The 14612-nt window shown below is 43.4% G+C and overlaps 1 pseudogene; it reads left to right on the top strand.

The window, feature by feature from the left end:
- The window catches only part of LOC129699136 (dynein axonemal heavy chain 11-like), a 181383-nt pseudogene that overhangs the window by 87149 nt on the left and 79622 nt on the right, over positions 1–14612 (top strand).

Below are 14612 nucleotides of genomic sequence, written 5' to 3' on the forward strand. Positions count from 1 at the left end.
TTGCTTGTTAAATACTACTTATTTATGTTGATGCATGAAACTAGATACCATAACAATACTTTTAGAAATCACATTTTAACACATCTTCCTATTAAAATCTTTAATAAGGAAAATATATGTTAAAATGTTATTTCTAAATATATTGTTATTTGCTTACAAGGTTGATCGTGTGAAGTTCTTAATGTATTTTAAATTTCCAGTGGTTCTTTTAATGTTATTAACCCCACTTCGCCCCTCCAAGGCAGTTTTTAAATTGAAAATAATGAAATTACCATTTAGGTTATAATGCACAGCTTGTACTGAACAACAAATATGTATTTTTGATATATGTCATACCTATTTTGTCATATGTCATACCTATATCTCCAACTATTGTCATACGATAAGGTACAATAAAGATCATAGGCACATAGAATCAGACAACACACAAACCTTGCCATCCTTGTCTTTCATCCTCATAGTAAAATGCTGATCCTGAACTATTAAGCTTGCCTTTAAAAGACAGCCATATGTCAATGTACTCTCAATCAGCCTCACCCAATCTACTACTTCCCCAGTTCCTGTCTAATACTATTGTAATTAGCTTTCTCCCTTTCACTCAAGCACCAGCTTTATCATTACCCACAACTATCTTAAAACGTGGGGAATTATGATCATGTTCCCAAAATGCTGCCCCTGTGAAACTTCGATCACTAAGCAAGGCTCATTATCCAATCCGATTTCTAGTGTGGTGCCTTATTATATACCCAATATTGAGAGGGATTGCAAAGGGATCTCAATGTGCCGCTGCCTGATTTGCAAAGGGCTAAAATCCAAGCAGTGCAAGTAATTAGGAAAGCTAACAGAATGTTATTATTTATGGTGTGGGAAATTGAATGTACAATTAGAGAGGTACTTTGTCAATTATATAAGGCATTGGTGAGATCCTATCTGGACTACTGTGTATATTGTTGGTCTTATTTAAAGAAAGATATTCATTCAATTCAGAGAAGGCAATGGTACAATTAAATTATTTTTTGCTGCATCTTAACAGGCCCATTAACATAATAACACACAAAAATATATACAATACAATAAATTAATAATCAGTAATTCCAGGTGACCAAGCTATAAGAGTGCAGAAACTGATGTCCGTAACCAAAACAGTTGTTAGAAGATCATAGTGCTGAGGTAGGGTTGTGGTTGTGGTTGGTGTTGTGTAGTGTTCAAGAGTCTGATGATGCTGGAAAGACGCTGTTTGTTGAACCCGGAGGTCACGGTTTTCAGGCTCCTGTATTTTTGGCCTGATGGTGGTAACAAAATAAAACCATGGTCAGGGTGGTGTGCGTGTTTGATGATATTAGCTGCCTTTTTGAGGCAGCATTTCCTGAAGATCCCTTTGTTGATCGTTCTGCATGTGTGTGCTTCAAGGTAATTTTCATAATTAAGTTTTGGTTATTCACAGATGGTGGGCTAAATACTGATACCAATATTTATTTTGTTAATAAAGTAATTTTCACTGTACTAATCTGAACCTAATTATCATGTTTGTATCAGCGCATTTATTACTTCAATGTAAAAAACAATTTTCAAAAATTAAATTCTGAAAAAATACTCCTCAGACAATGCCTGATTGAGCTCCTGCTGGAAATACTTTTGCATTCAGCAATGGATATGTGGATCTGAATTGAGGTTTGTGTGGGAGACAGGGGTGGGAAAGCAACTCAAGAACAATATTGCCACCATAATTACCATTTGTATCCAAAACAGTATCTCTGTCTATATCTTTCTATTCTATAACCACAACGTGATGAACTATTAATTAAAAGTGGAGACACAAGACTGCAGGTGCTAGAATCTGAAGCAAAAGAAAACTACTCCTGCATTGGACATACCTTATTTCAGTTCCCAATACCATGTTTTATTTTCTATCCCTGATTTCTCTTCAAAAGTGCATTTCCATTGAATTTAAATTGAGGTAAAATAGAAAGTCCTGGATTAATATCACACTCTTGCCTAACCGACTTCGCAATATACCTTTCAGAAAAGTACTTTTTGTTGTAAGAGGTATGTGAGAATGTGGGGCCATATGGAGAATGGTGTGAGTAACCAAAATGCTGCTACAGCCTAATCCAATGTTCACACTTTCTCATCAACTTAAAGGAGAAGAGATGTAGGGAAGATTAGGAAAATAATTCCAAATTTGTGATCCTGGAGCGACATTGATCAGAATAGATTATCTTTCAATTTCACAGGGTGGTGTTGATTGGGAGGGGTTAAGGTAATGGAAAGATGCGTAAATGAGAATACCTTTAAAATTAAAGTATTGCAGATCTAAGACTAATCTATGTCTGATGGTAAATTGATGTTGATGGATCTTGACTTGAAATGTAGACTGTCCATGCCCTCTGCATGTGCTGCCTGGCCCCTCTGAGTTTCTCCAGTCTCTTGTGCCTCCTTTAAAATAAACATGTTGAATTTTAGATAAACTCAAGTTAATGGAGGGGGTAACGAGTGGATGCTGAGGAATTGTTTGGAGGTGCCCAAAGCACAGAATTGCAGATGAGATGTAAGTGGAAATGAGTGATCTTAGGAAGGTACAGGGCATGTTTGATGCTGCATTTCTTCGAGCTCTGATCCTCATCTCCAAGTTCAATAATAGACAACAGGTGCAGGAGTAGGCCATTCGGCCCTTCGAGCCAGCACCGCCATTCAATGTGACCATGGCTGATCATCCACAATCAGTACCTCGTTCCTGCCTTCTCCCCATATCCCTTGACTCCGCTATCTTTAAGAGCTCTATCTAACTCTCTCTTGAAAGCATCCAGAGAAGTGGCCTCCACCACTCTCTGAGGCAGAGAATTCCACAGACTCACAACTCTCTGTGTGAAAAGGTATTTCCTCATATCGGTTCTAAATGGCTTACCCCTTATTCCTAAACTGTGGCCCCTGATTCTAGACTTCCCCCAACATCGGGAACATGTTTCCTGCCTCTAGCATGTCCAAACCCTTAATAATCTTATATGTTTCGATAAGATACCCTCACATCCTTCTAAATTCCCAGCCGCTCCATTCTATCAATATAATACAGTCCCGCCATCCTGGGAATTAACCTTGTAAACCTACACTGCACTCCCTCAATAGCAAGAATGTGCTTGCTCAAATTTGGAGATCAAAACTGCACACAATACTCCAGGTGTGGTCTCACTAGGGCTCTGTACAACTGCAGAAGGACCTCTTTGCTCCTATACCCAACTCCTCTTGTTATAAAGGCCAACATGCCATTCACTTTCTTCACTGCCTGCTGTACCTGCATGCGTACTTTCATTGACTGATGAACAAGGACCCCCAGATCCCGTTGTACTTCCCCTTTTCCCAATTTGACACCATTTAGATAATAATCTGCCGTCCTGTTTTTGCTACCAAAGTGGATAACCTCACATTTATCCGCATTAAACTGCATCTGCCATGCATTTGCCCAATCACCCAACCTGTCCAAGTCACCCTGCATCTTCATAGCTTCCTCCTCACAGTTCATACTGCCACCCAGCTTTGTGTCATCTGCAAATTTGCTAATGTTACTTTTAATCCCTTCATCTAAATCATTAATATATATTGTAAATAGCTGCGGCCCCAGCACCGAGCCTTGTGGCACCCCACTAGTCACTGCCTGCCATTCTGAAAGGGACCCGTTAATCCTTACTCTTTGTTTCCTGTCTGCCAATCAATTTTCTATCCATGTCAGCATCCAACCCCTAATACCATGTGCTCTAATTTTGCCCACTAATCTCCTATGTAGGACCTTATCAAATGCTTTCTGAAAGTCCAGGTACACTACATCCACTGCCTCTCCCTTGTCCATTTTCCTAGTTACATCCTCAAAAAATTCCAGAAGATAAGTCAAGCATGATTTCCCCTTCGTAAATCCATGCTGACTCGGACCGATCCTGTTACTGTTATCCAAATGTGCGGCTATCTCATCTTTTATAATTGGCTCCAGCATCTTCCCCATCGATGTCAGGCTAACTGGTCCATAATTCCCTGTTTTCTCTCTCCCGCCTTTCTTAAAAAGAGGGATAACATTAGCTTCCCTCCAATCCACAGGAACTGATCCTAAATCTATAGAACATTGGAAAATTATCACCAATGCTTCCACGATTTCTAGAGGCACTTCCCTAAGCACCCTGGGATGCAGACCATCAGGCCCTGGGGATTTATCAGCCTTCAGTCCCATCAGTCTACCCAACACCATTTCCTGCCTAATATACATTTTCTTCAGTTCCTCCGTCACCCTCCGATCCTCTGGTGACTAGTACAACAGGGAGATTGGTAGTGTTTTCCTTGGTGAAGACGGATCCAAAGTACCTGTTCAACTGGTCTGCCATTTCCTTGTTCTCCATAATACATTTGCCCTTTTCAGTCTTCATGGGTCCAATTTTGGTCTTAACTAATTTTTTCCTCTTCACATACCTAACGAAGCTTTTACTATCCTCCTTTATATTCTTGGCTAGTTTACCTTCGTACCTCATCTTTTCTCCTCATATTGCCTTTTTAGTTATCTTCTGTTGCTCTTTAAAAATTACCCAATCCTCTAGCTTCCCACTCATCTTTGCAATGTTATATTTAAGAAAGAACTGCAGATGCTAGAAAAATTGAAGGTAGACAAAAATGCTGGAGAAACTCAGCGGGTGAGGCAGCATCTGTGAAGCAAAGGAATAGGTGACGTTTCGGGTCGAGACCCTTCTTCAGACTGATGTGGAGGTGGGGGGTTGGGAAGAAGAAAGGAAGAGACGGAGACAGTGGGCTGTGGGGAGACTGCGGAGGGGAAGGAGAGAGAAATTGGAGAAGTCAATGTTCATACCGCTGGGGTGTAAACTGCCCAAGCGAAATATGAGGTGCTGTTCCTCCAATTTGTGGTGGGACTCACTCTGGCCATGGAGGAGGCCCAGGACAGAAAGGTCGGATTGGGAATGGGAGGGGGAGTTGAAGTGCTGGGCCACCGGGAGATCAGAACTCACTGACTTCATCCATTTCACCTCTAACTTCCATCCATCACTCAAATTCAACTGGACCATTTCCGACATCTCTCTACCATTTCTAGACTTCACCATCTCCATCGCAGGTAACAGACTATTGACTGACATCTACTACAAACCCACTGACTCCATGGCTATCTGGACTACACTTCTTCCCACCCTGCTTCCTGTAAGGACTCCATCCCCTACTCCTAATTCTTCCGTCTACGCCGCATCAGCACCCAGGATGAGGTGTTCCAAACCAGGGCATCGGAGATGTCTTCATTCTTTTGGGAACGGGTTCTCCTCTTCTATTATAGATGAGGCTCTCACCAGGGTCTCGTCTATATCCCGCAGCTCCGCCCTCACTCCCCATCCACACCCTCGTAACAAGGACAGTCCCCCTTGTCCTCACCTTCCACCCCACCAGCTGTCACATACAACAGATAATCTTCCGACATTTTCGCCACCTCCAACGGGATCCCACCACTGGCCACATCTTCCCATCTCCTCCCCTATCGGCTTTCCGCAGAGACCGCTCTCTCCATAATTCCCTGGTCAATTCGTCCCTTCCCACCCACACCACCCCCTCCCCTGGTACTTTCCCTTGCAACCGCAGGAAATGCTACACTTGTTGCTTTACCTCCCCCCTTGACTCCATCCAAGGACCGAAGCAATCTTTCCAGGTGCGGCAGAGGTTCACCTGCATCTCCTCCAAACTCATCTATTGCATCCGCTGCTCTAGGTGTCAGCTGTACTACATCGGTGAGACCAAGCGTAGGCTTGGCGATCGCTTCGCCCGACACCTCCGCTCGGTTTGCACTAACCAACCTGATCTCCCGGTGGCCCAGCACTTCAATTCCCCATCCTATTCCGAATCCGACTTTTCTGTCTTGGGCCTCCTCCATGGCAAGAATGAGTCCCACCACAAATTGGAGGAGCAGCACCTGATATTTCGCTTGGGCAGTTTACACCCCAATGGTATGAACATTGACTTCTCCAATTTCAGGTAGTCCTTGCTTTCTCCCTCCTTCCCCTCCCCTCCCCAGCTCTCCCACAGTCTACTGTGTCCACCTCTTCCTTTCTTCGTAACGCCCCCCCCCCCACCTCCACATCAGTCTGAAGAAGGGTCTCGACCCGAAACGTCATCTATTCCTTCGCTCCATAGATGCTGCCTTACCCGCTGAGTTTCTCCAGCATTTTTGTCGACTTTGCTATGCTATACTTTTTATACTGTCCCTGACTTTCCTTGTCAGCCACGTTCACCCCTTGGAATCTTTTTTCCTCTTTGGAATGAACTGATCCTGCACCTTCTGTATTATTCCCAGAAATACCTGCCATTGTTGTTCCACTGTCATCCCTGCTAGTGTATCTTTCCAGCCAACAGTCCCCTTTATTCAACTGTAACACTGATACCTCCGATTTACCCTTCTCCCTCTCCAATTGTAGATTACAACTTATCATATTATGGTCACTACCTCCTAATGGCTTCTTTACCTCGAGTTCCCTTATCAAATCCGGTTCATTCCACAACACTAAATCCAAAATTGCCTTCTCCCTCCAGTAGGCTCCAGTACAAACTGCTCTAAGAATCCATTATGGAGGCACTGTGCATTCAACAATCAATCAATCAGATTTATTCATCACATACACAATCAAGTGCAGTGAAATTAATTTGCCAGCAGTGGTACAATAAAAAAAGAACACACAATACACAATAAAATGTAACACAAACATCCACCACAGCACTCTTCACTGTGGTGGAAGGCACAAACTACAGTCAGTCCTCCTCCATTGTTCCCCGTGGTTGGGGCCATAAACCTCCGCAGTCGCCACTGCGGGCGGCCAGATGTACAGGCCAGGCCCTCCCTTAATAATAATAATAATAATAATACATTTTATTTATGGGGGCCTTTCAAGAGTCTCAAGGACACCTTACAAAAATTTAGCAGGTAGAGGAAAAACATGTAAGGGGAATTAAATAAATAGTAGAGACATGACTAGTACACAAAGTAAAGACAGAATTCAATTCAAAACACAATATGAGGCAATTAATGCACAGGTGAAAAGGGAGGGGGACGTGGGGCTAAGGATAGGCAGAGGTGAAGAGATGGGTCTTGAGGCGGGACTGGAAGATGGTGAGGGACACGGAATTGCGGAACAGTTGGGGGAGGGAGTTCCAGAGCCTGGGAGCTGCCCTGGAGAAGGCTCTGTCCCCAAAACTGCGGAGGTTGGACTTGTGGATGGAGAGGAGACCGGCTGATGTGGATCTGAGGGACTGTGAAGGTTGGTAGGGGGAGAGGAGGTCAGTGAGATATGGGGGGGCCAGATGGTGGAGGGCTTTGTAGGTGAGGATAAGGATTTTGTAGGTGATCCGGTGGGAGATGGGAAGCCAGTGAAGTTGTTTGAGGACTGGAGTGATGTGATGCCAGGATTTGGTGTGGGTGATGAGTCGGGCGGCTGCGTTCTGGACCAGTTGGAGTCGGTTGATGTAGGTGGAGCTGATGCCAAGGAGAAGCGAGTTGCAGTAGTCCAGTCGGGAGGAGATGAAGGCATGGATGAGTCTTTCAGCAGCGGGAGGTGTGAGAGAGGGTCTGAGTTTGGCGATGTTGCGGAGATGAAAGAAGGAGGTTTTAATGACATGGCGGATGTGAGGCTCAAGGGAGAGGGTGGAATCAAAGATCACGCCAAGGTTGCGGGCCTTGGGAGATGGGGAGACAGTGGTGCCATCGATGGTGAGAGTGGGGTTATTGATTTTGCTGAGTGTGGCTTTGGAGCCTATGAGGAGGAATTCTGTCTTATCGCTGTTGAGTTTGAGGAAGTTATGTTGCATCCAGGTTTTTATAGCTGACAAACAGGAGTTGATATGGGAGAGGGGGGGATTGTGGGGGGATTTGGTGCCGAGGTAGATCTGGGTGTCATCAGCGTAACAGTGGAAGTCCAGGTTGAAGTGGCGGAGTATCTGACCAAGGGGGAGGATGTAGATGATGAAGAGGAGGGGGCCGAGTACGGAGCCTTGGGGAACGCCTTGAGTGACTGTGGCTGTAGCAGAGGTGTGGTTGTGGAGAGAGATGAAGTGGGATCTGTTGGAAAGGTAGGAACGGAGCCAGCTGAGTGCAGAGCCTTCAATGCCGAGGTCTTTGAGTCTGGTGAGCAGGATGTTATGGTTCACTGTATCGAAGGCTGCGCTCAGGTCGAGGAGGATGAGGATGTTGAGGGAACCAGTGTCAGCAGAGGTGAGGAGGTCGTTGAGGACTTTGAGGAGAGCAGTTTCTGTGCTATGGGGGCGAAAGCCAGATCGGAGGGGTTCAAGTAGGTTATACGCAAGGAGGTGGGAATGAAGTTGCGACGCAACGATACGTTCCAGAGTTTTTGAAAGAAAGGGGAGGTTTGAGATTGGGCGGTAGTTAATGAGAGAGGAGGGATCAAGACCAGGAAGGTTAGTCCCGAATCGGTGCTTCCCTACCGGAGACTGCGGCTTCAAGATGATGTAGACCGCAGGCCAGTGGTTGGAGCTCTTCTCCAGGGATCCCTGGCGAGGGATCCCGCTCCGGATGGTAAGTCCACGCTACGCCCATGGCTAGAAGCTCCGCAGACCGCAACTTCATGTTGTAGGCCGCAGGCCGGCGAGTTGGAGCTCTTCTCCAGGGATCCTCAATGAGGGACCCCAGGCTCAGGAAACCGCACCCGTGGCTAGAAGTTCCGCAGACCCTGGCTTCAGGCTGAACAGTTCGCGAGCCACCGATCGGAAAAAGTCCATGCTGCGCCCGCTGCTGAAGCTTCGGGCCCGACTCCAGGAAAGGCCGCACCAATCCTTGGTGTTAGGCCGCCGCGGTTTCCCCCTTGACCCCCCCCCCCCTCACCACCCCCCACACAAGACACACCGAGAGGCACTTGAACCTACATTTGAACCTAAAACAAACATTTGAACCTACTAAAAAATACAAAAAAAGTAGAAATTACCAACTTGCTGCTGACAGGGCAGCCGTTCCGCAACACCCCCACCGACCTTTATTTCTTGGGTTCCAGTGCCAACCTGATTTTCCCAGTCTACCTGCATGTTGTATCTCCCATAACAACCGTGACAATCTTTACGACATGCCAATTTTAACTATTGATTCAACTTGCACCCTATATCCAGGCTACTGTTTGGGGGCCTGTAGATGGCCCACTAGGGTATTTTTATCCTTACAATTCCTTAGTTCTGCATCTTCATACTGACTCATTCCTCACCAACAGGGGGACCAGAGGGGAAGGGACTGGAGCTGGCGGCGCGATGGGGACTCACAGCGGGTGCTGGTCACTGGATGTTCTCCTCCAGGATCAGATTCTCCGCTTTCCATTTGGTGACATCTCCTGCGAACCATATACTTGGTTGAATATGTGGCATTATTTCCGTCTTGTTTCTATAGTCAAAGGGTAAGGTTGATTAATTTATTTGTGCAGAACGGTGATGGAAGTCCGACTCCTCTTGCCTTGTTTATATGCCTTGTTTTTCTCTATATATATGCATAACAGCATGAATTATAATCTGATTTCCATACATGAATATACTAAGGTCATTCACATGCTGCACCTGTTGATCAGAGCCTGGCTCTATTATGGAATGTAATTAGGAATGTAATTTAGCCTAGCCTTATACCTAATCCAATTTAAACCATAAATGTTGCATTCAAGTGTAAGCTAAAAGACTCGCTACATATGCACCAGATTGCACAATTTCAAGCTGAAAAATGCAAAAGCTCCCTACCGTAGGAGGGGGAACAACCCCTCCCACACCCTCCCCCCTCGGTCGCTACGCTCCCTCGGGCTTGGTCGCTGCACTCCCTCGCAATTTCTTAATATCAACTCCCACCCAATGTTGGCAGCCCTGCTTCTCACTCCGGTCACTATAGGCCCTGACATTCTCATATCCCTTCTCGAACTTTCCTTCCCATTAATTCGGGAGTCTTTTGTATCTTTTCCAGTACTCACTTTACCTTTAACTCCATCTTTATACTCCCAATTTGTCAATCCCTCCCCCTCACTATTTAATAAGGACATAACATTTTGAAATGGTCCATTTCAACTTCAGGAAGTCATTATGCGTCTCTAAATTAGACTACATATTCTTGGATGTACTAATGGCAAATACATATTCTGCACTGAAACGATTAAACTCATGAACAGTTTTTCTGCAGTAACATTGATATATTGTATTATATGGTTTAAAATGTTCTTCTTGTCAAACAAGTATAATGTAACTTGAGCAACACAATGGACCTGCTAATAAATGTTCATAACTTGAGGAATTATTCTTGTAATTTACCAAATGTTTTTGTTCATTCATTCATTGGCATGTTTTTATTCCTGTTGCTAGGAGATTATGTTTGTTACTCCAGATTGTGTACGGCTGCCAAGAGACTTCATTTCTTTATGGCTTCATGAATCATCCAGAGTATATGCTGACAAACTAATGGAAGAGATAGATGTTGAACTCTTTTACAAAATGCTTTTTGATACTGCAAAGATATACTTCAAGGTACTGGCTAATGCTGTGGCACTAATTGCCCTTGGTTTCATAATCTATCTCAAACACAAAGGCAATGATAACAACAGTTAACCTCAAGGTGGAAAATTCTGTTCCTGTTTTCAAAATGAGTCATTTAATATTGATTGGCTGAAATAAAATAGCTTTTTTTGAAGTAATTAATCCATTGTCGTTGTCGCAATACAAGACACTTAACTTGAAAGTCCCGTCTACTTGATGATGAAGAACTTATTTATTAATGCATCTTAATCAGCCGCGGAAATGTATATTTATAATTTTATAGATAAAGAATTCCATGTGGTTTGGGAAGGACCAGAACTATCTCCAAATGCGTTTGGCCAGATCTTGAATGAATGCAAGGTACACAAAAATGCTGGAGAAACTCAGCGGGTGCAACAGCATCAATGGAGCGAAGGAAATAGGCAACGTTTCGGTGAATGCAAGTCAATCAAGCTGAATGTAAGATTGCTCAGATTGGGCCGATGCAGTGCAGTAGATTGTAGAATTCTACTAATTTATGTATGTTAACAAAACCTAGAGCTAACAATCTGTGTGAGGGGAGTGGATTGCTCTGATTAATGTGGATAACGGTCATAGTTTGGAGCTTTAGCAGAGAGCGAGGGACCACAAAACTAGCTCAAACAATCATGGGCTTCAAATTGATTTGATTGGAAACATATTTATAGATGGATCTAGGCAGTTGACTAAAAGTTAAGTATAAACTTAGGCCAATCAGTGTTGGCCTAGATTGATGTAATTTCCTTTAAAAGGTGTGAAGTGATGGCCTGCAATAGAGAATACTTTAAAATAAATAATAACGTATCTTCATGGTATTGTTTAATATTCCTGTCCTTACACAACAGTGAAACCTCCAATTTGTTATAACAACAGTGTGAGTTCGCTGCTATTATTATACATGGTAACATGTTACTTTACATACAATGGTTCAGTATTTAAATGTTGTACATATACCAGAGAGTAACCACAACAACGTGGGGTGAATCTCTAGTTCCATCCCTAATATGCTCTTCAAACATAGGAGCAGAATTAAGCTATTTGGCCCCCCGAGGCACTCCATCATATGATCATGGCTGGTCTATTTTTCCCTCTCAACCACATTTTCCTGCCTTCTGCTGAATATACAAAGCATTGACCATGAGCAGTACTGAGAAGTCATACTCTGGTCCATATAAACTGGAATATAAATATTTTAATTAGTTTAAGGATGAATAGTTTAATAAATCTTGCTTATCTGCAATGCTAGATATTTTGACCTAGAATAAATACACTTCTGATTAGATAAAGTTTATGTTTTACATTTTTTTGTTAAATTAATATCAAATTAAAATATTAATAATTTTTCAATCTACTAAAATATTTTGAGAATCAATCTAATCTGATTAAAGAGATCCATGTGAGGATATAAAGCTCATATTTTTAATGTTTGAGCATAAACTTTTATTTTTTGTTATTTTGGCTTTAGGTTATCGATGAGCATATTTTGACCCAAAAGCCATTGATTTATTGCCACTGCTCAAAGTGCTGGTGAGCCTCGATATTTGCCTGTAACTGATTGGAAGAAGCTACATAGTATTCTTACAGATGCTCTGGAACATTACAATGAAGAACACGGAGTGATGAACCTGTTCTATTCACGGTGGCCATGCAGCATATGTACGTATTATACAAAACAGAAGTTATAGAATCATAGAGTTTTGCAGCGTGGAAACAGAGCTTTCGGTCCAACGTGTACACACCGGCCCATCTGCAGTAGTCCCACCTGCCTGCATTTGGCCCATATCCCTCTAAACTTGTCCTATTCATGTACCTGTCTGAATATTTCTTAAACATTGCAATAGTACCTGCCTCTGGCAGGTCGTTCCACATACCCACCACCCTTAGTGTGAAAAAGTTACCCCTCAGGCTCCTATTAAATATTTCCCCCTTCACCTTAAACCTATGTCCTCTGGTTCTTGATTCCCCTTCTCTGGGCAAGAGACTCTGCGTTCTTACCGTTAATGCAATACTGATGTTGAGTTGGAGATGAAGATGAAACTCTGAGATGAAAATATTTACCTTTCTGTCCTTTGGGTCATTGGGTCCTTTATGAAATGCATCTGATATGCACCTTCCCTTTCCCATATTGATATTTTTGTCCTGGGCCTCCTCCACTGTCAGAGTGAAGCCATACGCAAATTGGAGAAACGGCACCTCATACTTTGCTTTGGCAGCTTACAACCCAGCGATATGAACGTTGGTTTCTCTAGTTTTTCTAGTAACTCCTACGTCTCTTACCCCCCCCCCCCCCCCCCCCCCCCCCCCCCCCCCCCCCCCCCCCCCCTTCCTCTCCCCATCCTAGTCTTTTCTACTAGTTCCATTGTTTCGCATCTCATATCCCCGTCGTTAGCACATCTTCCGCAGCCAACAATGGACCATTATGGAATATTCCTGAGGTCATGTGTTACTGGCCCAGTTTTGTTCTGGCCTTCTGTAGCTTACAGTCTGAAGAAGGGTTCCGACCCGAAACGTCACCTATTCCTTTTCTCCAAAGATGCTGCCTGACTCACTGAGTTACTCCAGCATTTTATGCCTTTCTTACTTAAAATCTTATATGGTCCGTAATAGCTATTGAGAAGCAAATCATGCCACACTTGTCCAATCTTAAGGTGTTAAATTCTATTTATCTGTGCGAATGCACCAAAAAATATATCAGACAATGGTCAATAATTAGATTTACAATTACCAATGAATTTCTTATGGGAAGCTAACATGTGCTGGATATTCCCGAACATAGATTTAATAAATAATATTTCCAGGACATATTTACCTTAGAATTGATTTATCTATTCAGGATCAAACGTCCAACATACATACAGTATATGCATACAATCAATAAGTTAGTGTACATTCCAACTATATTCGGCTCCAAGGTTGTTGCATAGAATCTCCCAAACCCATCATATTTAGTGCTTAAACGTTGCAAGGGCAGCCTTGCATAAGACTAAAATAGCCTATGTACTCACTTCCAAGTCGTGGATCATCTAGACAAGGGAAGTGTGTTGCATAATTTCCTTCCTAGACAATAATTTATTGATTTAGCTCACAGTAGGAGACCTTAATCACACCAAAAATGAGGGTGTGAGAAAAGGTGGTTTGTATCCAAATCCTGGCCTTGCCATACCTACAGTGCATTCAGAAAGTATTCAGACCCCTTCACTTTTTCCACATTTTGTTACGTTACAGCTTTATTCTAAAATGGATTAAATTATTTTTTGTATCATCAATCTACGCACACTATCCCATAATAAAAAAGAGAAAACAGGTGTTTAGAAATGTTTGCAAAGTAATTAAAAATAAATAACTGAAATTTCATATTTACATAAGTATTCAGATCCTTTACTCAGTGCTTTGTTGAGGCACCTTTGGCAGCGATTGCAGCCTCAAGTCTTCTTGGGTATGATGTTACAAGCTTGACACACCTGTATTTGGGTAACTTCTCCCATTCTTCTCTGCAGATCCTCTCAAGCTCTGTTAGGTTGGATGGGGAGCGTCGATGCACAGCTATTTTCAGGTCCCTCCAGAGATGTTCGATCGGGTTCAAGTCCAGGCTCTGGCTGGGCCGCTCAAGAACATTCACAGACTTGTCATGAGGCCACTCCTGCATTGTCTTCTTGGCTGTGTGGTTAGGGTCGTTGTCCTGTTGTAAGGTGAACCTCCGCCCCAGTCTGAGGTCCAGAACGTTCTCGAGCAGGTTTTCATCAAGGATCTCTCTGTACTTCGCTCTGTTCATCTTTCCCTCAATCCTGACTAGTCTCCCAGTTCCTGCCGCTGAAAAACATCCCCACACCATGATGCTGCCACCACCATGCTTCACCGTAGATATGGTATTGGCCAGGTGATGAGCGGTGCCTGGTTTCCTCCAGATGTGACGCTAGACATTCAGGCCAAAGAGTTCAATCTTGGTTTCATCAGACCAGACAATCTTGTTTCTCATGGTCTGAGAGTCCTTCAGGTGCCTTTTGGCAAACTCCAAGCGGGCTGTGTCTTTTACTGACGAGTGGCTTCTGTCTGGCCACTCTTCCAAAAAA

The sequence above is a fragment of the Leucoraja erinacea genome, chromosome 7 (assembly GCF_028641065.1).
Source record: "Leucoraja erinacea ecotype New England chromosome 7, Leri_hhj_1, whole genome shotgun sequence".
NCBI classification, from domain to species: Eukaryota; Metazoa; Chordata; class Chondrichthyes; order Rajiformes; family Rajidae; genus Leucoraja; species Leucoraja erinaceus.